The sequence below is a fragment of the Protopterus annectens genome, chromosome 9.part0 (genome assembly GCF_019279795.1).
Source record: "Protopterus annectens isolate FY-2018-M chromosome 9.part0, PAN1.0, whole genome shotgun sequence".
In the NCBI taxonomy this organism is placed as follows: Eukaryota; Metazoa; Chordata; order Ceratodontiformes; family Protopteridae; genus Protopterus; species Protopterus annectens.
In genome coordinates, this window is record NC_056743.1 from 732170610 (window position 1) to 732184049 (window position 13440).

Consider the following 13440-nt stretch of genomic DNA (forward strand, 5'->3'; position numbering starts at 1 on the left):
CACTGAGACAGATGCCTGGTGTCAAAGACATGGTCTCAAGCTCAATGCCAAAAAGTGCATTGTCATCCCCTTTGGTAAAATCTCTGTACCCATGAACTACCACATAGGCGGTAGTCTACTTAACACCAAAAGTGTGATAAGAGACCTTGGGACACAGGTGGAAAGTACTCTCTCCTTTGATAATCACATCACCACAGTGGTCAGGAAATCCTTCTATGTGGCACACCTCATCACAAAAGGTTTCTCATCCAGAAAAAAAGAGGTCATTGTTCCCCTCTACTCATCACTCATTAGACCCATTATAGAGTACAATGCCCTATTTGGTATGTACCTCACAAGATATCTACAACAACTGGAAAGGCCGCAAAAATACCTCACAAAGAGGATTACTGGCCTCAAACAGATGCCTTACGCAGACCGTCTCAAAAAACTCCAGCTTTACTCTGTCTCATATCGCCTACTCAGAGGCGATCTCTGCCTAACATACAAAGCTATGTCAAACCCAGAGCTGTTGGACATGCTCCACTTAAAGAAATCCCTATCCCTCCGAGCTACACGCTCTAGGGACCTAAACCTTGTCACCACAATAAACAGAACATGCTGGAGGGATAGATTCCTGTCCCAGAGACTTCCCATAATCTGGAACAGACTACCTATCTTTGTCAAACAGAGCTCCTCATTAACGCTATTCAAGAAAAATCTTGATGATTGGATGGGTAATAGGAAATTCACCCCGGAGATCACTTCTGTGGTTCTGCTTGACAGGGGCACAGGAAAATAATTTTCTTGGGTGGCGAAAGCCAGGGTACCTTTTTGGCTGGGCTTGTATAGGCCCTAGGGCCAATAGCCTAGTACCTCCCTATGAACCTATGAACCTAAAAGCCTTGGTAAGGTCAAGGTGTGCTTTATGGACAGCAAAGCTCTCAGACCATAGTTTGAGTTACCCTCACAAAGAAGCTTACTAGGTTCATCAGACAGGTTCTGCCATTGCAAGATTTTTTGATATCATAGTTTATCAGGTCAGTTATGGTACATTCCATGGCTTTGCATACAAGACTTATAAGACTGATGGGTCTATAATTTTCAGGGTTAGTGCTGGAGCCATCCTTATGGAGTGACATCACAACAGTTGTTTACTACATCTGTGGAACAAAGCCCATTGCTAGGCTCAAATTAAAGAGATTAAGGAACAGGTCTGCCATTGCTTGTTTGGTGCAATTTATTAGGCAAATGGGTATTTTATTGGGTACCAATGATGATGTATTATTTTGTTTTGAAGAGAACTTTTAGTGCATGTTCTTTGGTGATTACAGTTATAGGAGTCCCTCTGGGATATGTAAGCATGGAATAATTGTCTGGAGTGAAGTTGGCAGTAAAGTCATTTGACAACATGTTGTCAATATCCACTGGATTGGAGTAGGTAATATCATTATAAATAAGCTCTAGGCAATATAGTATGTTATTTCTTATTTTCATGACATCACTGATGATGAATTTGTTTATCTTCCATTGCTAATTTAATATTTCTTTGCTCCATGAAAGGAAGAGTCACTCCTATCTAATGTCACTCAAAATGTTTCTTTGAGCCATTTAAATATGTATCATTATTGTTTTAAGTCATCATTATTCTCCAGATCCTGATCCTTTTTAAATATAATCCCATGTGTTTAGTGGTAGCCTTACCATTCTGAATTCCAGGTCACTTATCAGCATTAATTTCTGGAGCGTAATGCCTCTATTACATTAATGATTGCTAATGCAGTTTAAATATGGTACTTTGGTATTTAATAAAATCTCTGTGTTCCTAATTCTTTGCTCCTGAGTGGTGCTATCACTCTAGTTGCCTCACTTAAATGTTATTCAATAGCATTCACTGTGCTCTACTGCAATCTAGTTGCACTTAACCCTGATTACTCTGACCCTATTTAAATATCTATTATATCAAAAGATACCATTCATTTTTTTGAATGTAGCACAGGTATAGGCAGGTGGAAACAAGCAACTCCCAACGATCAACCACAGCTGTTACCTGCCCATGCTCCACCATACCTCTTAGAATTTATTTTTACACAATTTACCCCTAACACCACAAAGGACCAAATGACTTTAACTTTCAGTGTACAAGGACATATCTGTACTCATGGGTAACACACAGTTCATTACTGTTTTATTTTAAACTTTTATTTGATAACATATACTTCATATATTTGCCATCACATTGGTATTCAAAGTCATGGTCCTAAGAAGCCAGTTACAGTTATAGGATCCAAAACACAATTTAATCACATTTTTAGAGAAAGTAAAACAAGATCACTGTGTTTTTTTATAGTCAATGATATAGCATATTCAATCATGAACTGCACTTAAAACTGATTGCATTTTGAAACATGAAAATTTATTGAAGCTGTCATGTTAAAATATGAAATGCCAGTATTTAGAGTCCAAATATTGCCTCAAACAGCACAAAAATGCAGCAGTGCCATTATTGCTGCATGTTTTAATTAATATACAAACAGGAATTCTCAGATATGTTTTGATACTTCATCAATGAGTCTTAAAGGCACTGTCATAAAAAGCCTAAGTTCAAATTTTTGCAAAAGTGCTACATGTATAGTCTCTTACAAAACTAGGGGTTTTGGTTTAGTACCCAGGAGTAAGACAATGTTTGATACTTTTGAATGTTACCTCATTTTCAAATAGCTTGCAATTTCTAAATTATTTTACTTGTGGAATCAAAAAGGGTTAGAAATCATGATTCTGAGGTATACTCAAGAGGGCTGGCATAATGGTTAAGGTGTTCACCTTACAGACATAAGGTGCAGGGTTCAATTCTCACATGGGATAATTGGCTAGGCTTAAAATGGCCCACAGGGGCAGTTAGCTTAGTAATAACCTATAAATCCCAGTACCTGGTAGTATAATAATAGCACTAATGGTCATTACTGCTGAAAACACCACCCCTGCATTTCTGTACAATGGCAGCTTTAAATGCATCCAGTTAACCTTATATGTCATGCATTTATTCATTAATTAAGTCATTTATTCATTCCTGATACCTACTTCTTCTTTCATTATCATGGGAAAGCAGAATCCTGTCCTGGCAAGCAAAGGTCATAAGCAGAGAAACAGTCTTAGAATCTATCCACTACAGGATACACACACACACACACACACACACACACACACACACACACACACACATGCATACTATCTCTGTATATACATCTATATACTGATTGAAAATATTTGGTAAATAAATTCATACACACACACATATACACTGTATATCTCTATATACTGTTGAAAAGCATATGGTTAGCAGCTGAGACATAGATGGGTAGCACAGTGACACAGTTGTGCAGTGGTTAGCATTATTGCCTCACAACACTTGGTTTTCTGGTTTGTTTTGCAGCATCGGTGCTTCTTATGTGGTGTTTGCATATCTTCCCTATATTGCTATGAGTTTTAACTATAGTCTATAGTTTTCTCCCACATCTCAGAGATATGTTGATATGCACACTGCTGATCCTTTAATTTTTTCTTAATTGTTTGTGTTTTGTGTGTGTGTGTGTGTGTGTGTGTGTGTGTGTGTGTGTGTGTGTGTGTGTGTGTGTGTGATAAACCTCGATTAATACTACCAGTTTAACGTCAGAAATTATTTTGATGACGGTTTTGTTAATCATTCTTCAGTTGCTCCGAAAAAAATGAATGTCAGCTTGAATCAATGTGCATTACATTTGCAAAAGGATATCACTCAACCACTATATACAGCATGTTTCTGTCATAAGACAAACATGTTGTCTTTACAAGGAAATGGCTATATCTAATCATTATGTGAGAATTTTATATTATGTATTTTATTAGAAGATCCAGTTCTCCTCTGATTCACATTCTTTAGACCATGCTGCCTATTTTTAGAAATTTACACTTCATCATGTTTCAAAATATTCATTGACCTATAAAATGTCATAGCTTGACATATGGGCTTAATTTGCTTTTAATATTTGTTTGATCTAAGAGTCTTCCCACTGTTAGCACTACTAAAGGTCACCACACTGCCATTTTCCATTAATGCTCACATTTTACCATTTCTCTCACTGCAGCTTGAGTGGGCTATAATAACTGACACTTAATCTGAAGGATGAGTCTGTTGCTTTGCTATATCACCTGAGATCACCAAAATCAATATAATGTAACTCTAAAAAGTTGGTGTCCACAGAAAAACTTTTGTATCTAGCAAGCATTTTCCAGTGTTTCATTTATACAAATCCCTCACCAGTGGGATACAGGCACCAAAGGTAATGTTAAGAAGCAGAGATTATTGCCATACAATCTGCAGAAAACCTTGGTTTTAACATTTACTTTCTCTCTTGTGATGGCTCCTCTGATGTACTGTGATCAGGTGTAAAAGATGTGACACAAAAGAAATGACTGTATGAAAGCTGTGCTACAGCTAAAACTAGAAAAATTAGGTATTCGGGCACAATGAAAGAAAGAACGAAAGTAGGAAAGAAAAGTGCACATGTAACGAGTAAGAAATCTGTAATATTTAATTTAAGTAATATTATTTCAAGAAACTGACTGTAGAACTAGCACTCACAAACCTCCAACTACTTTTTGCATGACAACATAAACAGAGTGATTTAACATGCAGTTATCCCATGTAACATGACCCATATTACTTTGAATGATGTTTATACAGTTATCAATGACATATTGAAAATTAACATATATCTTTTAAAGTACAGACAAATGACTGCACTGAAAGAAATATTTATTTTGCATTACATAACATATACTGTTTTTGGTAAGAATGCAGTTGAACTTGTTATGTATAATCCAGGCTTCCATCAATCAATAAATAAAATGGATTTATAGTATACTATTATGGGAAGTAATTCGATTTCCAGAATAATTGGTATGTAAGAGCCAGTCCAGTGGCATAGAGGGATAAAGCCTTGACCATGACATGGGAGACTAAGGTTTGATTTGTGGCCTGGGCACTTGATGGGCTGTGGGCAAGATGGCCATGCTCATCCTTGGGAGGGGAGTTGCAAAGTAGGCAGATCCCTCAAGCTGTTGTGGCCAGAAGTAGGGAAATGTTTGTCAGATTGTGAAGAGTGTGCAGTTTGAGCAGGGGTGACTGTATTAAGCATGCACGTCCCCGCAGGCCACACCTCAGGACTTGACTTGCCAGTGTGGAAGCATTGGCTTGTAGGAGGAAAAGGGGAAGGGTTTATAAAAAACACTTGCTGCCAGCATATGTTATGTTGACACAGCCAGATCTGCTCCATGCCTCCCCACTGGCCATTAATGACAGCTTCAGCCAGTGTGTAATACCAGTAAGATATGATGTTTTCCTCATTGTCTCCCATTGGGCATTTCAAGGGTGACAGTAGAGTCATGGGAGGATAGCCAGACAGCTGGTTAAATGGGGCAAGGAAACAAAAAAAAAAATGGTACAAAAGATATTGTTACTGTAAACTTAATATGCTCATCAAAATGCATATATAATTTGAAATGTAAGCACTTCATTAACACTACCACAGATAACATAACCTAGTTTTCCAATGCAAAAGTCTAAAAGTAATGCAAATATGTAGTTCACTTTATTTTTAATTTTTCCTTGCAATTGTTATCGAGTTAACCTTTAACAAAGATGCACATAGTTCAGAACAGCAGGTTCTGTTTGTGTTTCAGTGAAAACTAAAATCTCTTGAATGGGTTTTTAAGGTGTTATTACTTTTGCAGATATGCAAGAGGTTGCATAGCATGTTCTGTTGGATAGACAAAGAGCACCTCTCAAGAGTCTGTAGGAAACAGAAAAGAGACAGTGCTTTAAGGCAGTCCATGTAGCTCCAGGAGGACATACCCTTGATTATCTTAGTGAGGAAATTCTAGTTTTTCAGCTGGGTCACATGCTTAGACAAGTACATACCAAAGGGACCATTATACTATATTATGGGCCTGATTAGAGAGCAGTAGATAAGGATGATAAATTCTTTGGATCTGGAAGAAATATCCCTGGTAATTAGTCTGCCTAGGTAAAAGAATTTCCTAACAACAGATGCTGCAAGGTAATAAAAGGACAGTTCATTATCAATGAAAGTGTCCAAGTGCCTAATGACTGAGTCACCTTTCAAAGGGATTTCACCTATGTGGTGTGTGCATATGTGCCTAGTTTTGTTAAGTTTTCTGCCATGGTCCCTCCTGAAGAATCTGGAAGTCAGATGGGTAGCTAATGACAACTTAAAGTTGGCAGTCGTCTGCAAACTTGGTCAGCCACAGGCCCTTGATGTCAGCCTAATCAACAGAGAAGTAAATACCAAAAATAAAGTGGTTCTAAGGCCATTCCCTGGGGGACACCACCAGTAACTTGTCTTTTTTAAGGGAGCATGACTCCGACACTAGTAGATTTGGTTCTGTCTGTTAGCTAGTTTTCTATCCAGTGGATAACATGGGGGTTTATATTTAGTTTGATTATCTTATTGATAATGCCAAAATGTGAGATGGCATACAAGACGTTGACCAGGTCCAGGTATCCAGTATGAATTGATTTGTCGGAGTCTAATGCATAAGTGACTTGCTCAAACAGCCCACCAAATTCAAGAGATAGGATTTGTCATTAATAAACTCAAACTGGCTTATGTCCAAGGTATGTAGACCACCTATGTCTTTGTTAATAAGTTCTTTAATGATGCATTGCATTGCTTTGTAGAATAAGGCTGGTGAAGCTTATTTGTCTATAGTTTCCTGGATTGGTAGTGGATTCTCTTTGTGGAGTAGGATGACTACCACAGTTTTCCATTCCTCTAGCATAAATCCAGTGGATAAACTGAAATTGAATAGGCCTATTACCAAGTCCTCTAGACAGTGTTTGTTGCAGACAAGAAGGCAGCTTGGCACATTATCAGGTCCCATGGAGCTCATGTGTTTTGCCTTTCAGAGATAATTCACGATTGCTTGGAAGTGATGAGAGAGCTGTGCTGGTTTACTAGTTAGCTTATTCAAATTAGGGGGGGATAAGAGAGTAAACTTAGAGCTGAGTTTGCTAATATTGGCTATGCCATCAGGGAATGTGTAAGCGTTGTTATGTATCACCTCTGAGCATTGCTCGGCATTACCTCTAAGGTTTCTGAACTAGCTGAAAAAGGCTTTGTGGTTGTCCTTATCGTAGGTAGCAATTCTAAACTCATACTTAATTTGGGAGGATTTGATTTTGTTTCTGAGTTTTTTGTTGATTTTTCTGAGTTATTCTCTAAATGATGGGGTATTAAGTTTGTTATTATGGGCTATGAATTTCTTCCTCTTATTATGTAGTTTGTTTATACTAGGGTTATACCATTAAGGTTTATTCCTGAATTTGGCATTGTATTTATGTCTTATGGAGACAGATGCCTCAATGCATACTTTGAAGTGGACATAGATATTATCCCCAAATGTGTCAGTATGCCAGATGAGGTCATCCGGATGAGGAGAGCACTAAAATTTCATCAGGCCATCAGTTAGCTGGGTTAGATTTGACTTAAAGTAGCCGAAGAGTGGTCAAGCTTGACCAGTGATCTGGTAACTAGGTGTTGAGCATAATGTAGCTATATTGGTGAGAAACAGGCCCAATAGTTTTTAACCCCTGTTTGGGACTTGAACTAGTTGGTATAGAGAACTGGTATTAATGAAGTCCAAGAATATTTGTGCATATTTATTTTGAGATGGTCTAGGTTTTCAGTTAATGGAGGAATAACTAAATTCTCCCAAGAGAACAGTTTTATGATCAATAAAGAGGGTTGTTTATTTGTTTAGATATACCTCATGGAATACAGGGAACATGAAGGGGATATGATAGTTGATTGTGATATTTATGGAATTCTATTTACTGTTAAAAGGATATAGTGGAGTTCAAGTTTGTTGTCTTGGTAAACTTGTCTGTAGGTGAGATAGACATACAGACACGTCCCCTGCAGTAACACTATCATTTTCTGTATTAAGTCTGAAAGAATGATAGGCACTAAAACCCTACACTGCAGAGGTGCTATCACTGCTCTTAAACCATGTTTGAGACATCTATATATTCAAGAGTTAAGAATGCCTGTAAGGAGTGTAGCTTCTTGTTTAGGCTTCTAGCATTCAGCAATATTACCTTTAAGTAGTTTGGATTGGCTATGTAGGAAATTTGAGGAGACTGATCTTGCCTAAAAAAAGGCACTACAGGGAAGGAAAAAATTCTGGCCAGTATATGGAAGCCATAGAGAGATAGATGCAGGCCATCTCTAGCAAATCAGGCAGCATTCTCAATTACTTCCTCCTATGCTATGTGTTGGATCTACTTAGAGTGACACAAATAACTATGCTAATAATTGAAATCAGTTATCTTTTGTTTGCACTGTGATATCATTCTTGATGATGGTAAGATACTACTCAGTACTAGCTTCACATCAGTTTTTATGTACTGAACTATTAGTATGAAGTCTCAAACCCTCCTTGATCAAAGTAATATATTTTTACTCTCTCAGAGGTTTTGTTTCATATTAGTTCATGTTCGAACATATATCAAGCCAGTCGTGAAGCATTTTGTGGTGAACCAAAGTACTTTATGAATCTAAGTCATAAACAAAAACAATATATAATTTAGTAAATAATTATTCCCATAGCATTCAGTAATACAAGGCTTTTCATTTCTTCTATATAAACGTTAGGAGACTAGGTGTGGGATTCATAATCAGAATATTGCAGGAAATTCCCAATATTGTTTTCAGAATGGAAAAAGCAAAACTTGCACATCTGCATTTTAAATGGACTGTAGGGAATTCCAGTTTGAAATGTTTTTAACTTTTCCTTGCTTAAAGGGATAGCCAATGTGTCAAAGATTGGGCTAGCCATACATAATTCATTCTTCTCAATCAACCAAATTATGACAAATCAAATCCTTTTCAAATGTGACATACTTGAATACCACCAAACTAAAATAGCTATACATCATTGTTTTTATGAAATGGTTGAGATTTTGTTCCACATTCCTTAATTTTAATGGGATATACCTGCTTATTTTTCATTTGCCTTGGTTATTCTAATTAATCTTTATCTATTAGGTTCATAGGTTCATAGGTGGGTGCTAGGCTATCTGCCCAAAGGCATTTATGTCTAGCTAGAATGTCCTGGCTTTTGCCGCCCCCTTAAATTAGTTCCCTGTGCCTCTGTCCAGCAGAGCCACTGAAGTGATCCCCGAGGTAAACATTCTGTTTCCCATCCACTCGTCAAGGTTTCTTTTGAAGAGTGTTAGTGAGGAGCTCTGCCTAATGTAGATTGGGATCTTGTTCCAAAGCCTGGGAAGTCTCTGGGGCAGGAATCTATCCCTCCAGCACATCCTATTTATTGTTGTGGTGAGGTTTAGATCCCTAGACTGTGTGGCTCGAGGGGATAAGGTTTTCTTTAGGTGGAGCATGTCCATCAATTCTGGGTTGGACATGGCCTTGTATGTCAGGCAGAGATCACCTCTGAGTAGGCGGTATGCAACTGAGTACAACTGGAGTTTCTTCAGTCGAGCTGCATAGGGCATCTGTTTGAGGCCAGTGATCCTCTTGGTGAGGTACTTCTGTGGTCTTTCCAGCTGTTGCAGGTGTCTTGTAAGGTACATCCCAAATGGGGTGATGTACTCTATGATGGGTCTGATGAGTGATGAGTAGAGGGGCACAATAACCTCTTTTGATCTGGATGCAAACCCTTTTGTGATTAGGTGGGCCATGTAGAAGGATTTTCTAACCACTTTGGCAATGTGATTATCAAAGGTGAGATTACTATCTACTTGGGTCCCCAGATCCCTTATTATGTCTTCCGTATTAAGGGGACTACCACCTATGTGGTAGTTTGTGGGTACTTAGTTTTTTCTAAAGGGGATGACTATGCACTTTTTGGCATTTAGCTTGAGGCCATGATTTTGACACCGGGTATCTATCTCAGTGAGACCCTTTTGGAGGATGTCTGTGTCAGCCGGAGAGTCAGTTATAGCCCCTAGTTTGCAGTTGTCTGCGAACTTGGTCAGCCATAGTCCTCCTGTGCTTGCCTGTACCTCTGAGAAGTATATGCCGAACAGGAGGAGGTCCTAGGACTGAGCCCTGGGAAATGCCACTTGTAACCGGTTTAGAGTCTGACCTAGCTCCAGCAACTCTCACCATGTGGGTTCTGTCCATGAGCCAGTTGGCAACCCATCTTGTGACATAGAGGTTTATGTTCAGGCTGGTGAGCTTGTCTATAATACTAGAATGGGGAATGGTGTCAAAGGCGTTAGCGAGGTCTAGGTAGGCTGAGTGTACCACCTTTCCCTCGTCTATAGCCTTGGTAACTGTCTCAAAGAAGTCCACCAGGTTTAGGAGGCATGATCTGCCCTTAACAAAGCCAAACTGGGTAGGGTCCAGTGTTTGGAGGTTCCCAATGTCTCTGTTAATGAGTTCCATGATGATGCACTCCATTGCCTTGCAGACCAAGCTTGTCAGGCTTATAGGGCGATAGTTCCTGGGGTTTGTTGTGGCTCCACCTTTGTGGAGCAGAATAACCATTGCTGTGCACCACTCTATGGGTATGTAGCCTGTGGAGAGGCTGAGTTTGAACAGTGTGTTTAGGTGAGGGGTTAGTTCATCTTTGAGCTCATGTAGGACACAGCCTGGGACACCATCCAGTCCCATTGATGCTGTGTTTTTGGATTTGGAGAGGGCTGTTTTAATCTGAGTGTCTATGATTTCAGGGACTCTACATTCTTTTGGTATGGTTATGGGCCCTTTTGGGGGTGAGAGGGGGTGAAGTTTGTGCTGAACCTGTCTGCCAGGATGTTGGCGATATCGGTTGGTTCAGTGTATTTTGTGCCATTCTGCACTAACTCCGAGCAGATCTGAGCATTGCCACTTAGATTCTTGACTTAGCTAAAGAATGCCTTGTGGTTATCTTTGGAGTCCTTGGCAATTTTTCTTTCAAAGCTCGCCTTGGATGATTTTATGAGGGAGCGTAGTTTCTTGCTGATACTGATCAGGGATGTCTTCCCTTCTTGGGATTTTACTCTTTTCTGTACTAGTTTCCTTCTTCTATTGTATAGCTTGTTTATGGCAGGAGTCCACCAGACTGGTTTCCTTTTCTTGGAGGAGTGAGCCTTGGTTTTGCTTGGGATAGCACGACCCATGCATTCTTGTAGCTTCCCATAGAATGCATTAGTAAAGGATTTTGCTGCTTGGACAGTGTTATCCTTCAGCATGAGGGCTTTGAAACTTTCCACCTCGGTCTTAAGTAACGTGAAGTTTGCTTTTGAAAAGTTTTTCATGGTGGTTTTCTTTTCTGGGTGTGGGGGCGGAATATGGATATCTAAAGTGATTTGTTTATGGTCAGATCTAACCAGTGAGGGGTCGACCTCTGGTGTGGAACACCGGTCACCCATGCTGGTGATGACCAGGTCCAATATGTTGTCACCTCTGGTGGGAGTGTTGGCCAGTTGAACCAAGGCGTTTGAGTTTATAAATTCTAGAAAAAGTTGGGCAAGGGAGTTAGTACTTGAGTAGTTCTCCCAGTTAATGTTTGGGTAATTGAAATCACCCAATATTAGGGTGTTTGGTAGGACCTTTATGTTTCCCAGTTTTTCCAGAAACCCGGAATGGGGTCCTGGGACATCGTGGGTGATCTGTAGCAAGCTACAATTTGAATTACAGTTTTGCCCATTGTTCATTGCACGTGGATGATCTATGAAGCATCGTACTGTGCCACTAACCTGGAGGTCTGGGTATCCTTGATGAATATGGATACGCCCCCGCCTTTTGTATTTCGGTTTGGGTTCTGTGCCCAAAATGTATGGTATGAGTTGTAGCCTGGTAGTGCTGGGGTACTCTCTGGACCCTTAAACCAGGTTTCTGTTACTGCACATATATCGATTTTCTCCATACTGAGGTGTGCCTCGAGTACGTGCATTTTGAGGTTTAGACTTCTGGCATTGAGTAGCATTGCCCTCAGTTTTTTGTTACTTGTGCTATTTACGGTGGTGGGTTTGTCTTTTGAGCCTTGCCTAAAAAAAGGCACTATTATATTATAGTTTCATTATGCCAGCATCCTTCAAGTCCTTCCCAACCACTTCTACTGTATGTTTACTCATGAGAAAGTGTAAGTGTAATCTATTTAAAGACCTTGATGTAAGTTTTAATATAGATAATGATGAATATTGTTATTTGACAGTTTAAAGTAGTTTCATTGTACTTCTCAGCCATTTCTATTACATAGGATGATAATGTGACTTTTGAGTACTATGTATGATTTATGATGTATTTGCTAAACTGCTTAAATCTCTATATTTTTATACTACACAGTCTGTATTCTTTGTTTTACGCCTGGCTAATGGCTGAAAAGCATCCATGAATAAGTCAATTTACCAGGTTACTAGATAAACATATATCAGGTGGGATATTATGAGGCAGTTAAATATTGCAGATTATCACATCCTGCCAATATGAAACTTTATAGTTCAGAATAATAATATTCAGGCAGATCTCTCCCGAATCATCATCACTATAGAGATGGCAACACCCAGACTCATCTGGGTGATTAAGAACATAACTGCTGCCTTGTCATCAAACCAACAATAAGGCATCACCAGAAGCCCTTCAAAACTCCATTACAGGAACCATCTGCAAAATAATAAATATAAGGATTACTGCTAGCAGGTCATGAGGAAACATCAGTGAAAGTGAAAAGGAACACAAAAGAATTTAGTTCTTTTACTTTGTTTCCTAATAAAAAAAAAGTTTTCTGTTCTTCATTCTTCTAGGACAAAAGCTGAACTTTTTTTAGCTCAACAAATAGATAATGAATCTGCAGCATTAAAAGATATCCTTTTGTCCCCATCTGGGTGTTGTATTTATGCTATTTTCCTATAAAAACTCCAGTACCTGTAATACGTATGTATGTCTTGATGTGGTAAATCTCCAGAACAAGGCTGTTCATTAAATGTTTCATATCAGTATATGCCAGATTTGCTGTACTTTGTTATTATTGCAATAACCGATGATGTGGGTGTGGTATATTGAAGATTTACCCATCATTGGTGTGGTTTAATCATCAGGGAGAAGCCCAAGTGATTAAACAAAGCCAACTGTGGGTAAATCTTCAAAAACCACACTCAGGTGTTGGTTATTACTATTATACAGTGACATTATTTAAGGAATAAATTACTTACTTTTCTTAATAATGTCTTTGTATACCATTGCCATACATTCCATGCCGTTTGCTGATTCTGCCCTTTGATGATATACTGTACATGCATATAGAACTTGTTTTCCCAGGCTTACGCAGTACATCACTACTTTAGCAAGCAAGCAGCGGAGAAAGGATGATCTCTGTTGCTATTTTTTGTGAAAGAAAAATTGTAACCTCCCAACAGTTTAGAGGTAAAGAGAGATGGGAAAATACAAGGAAAAT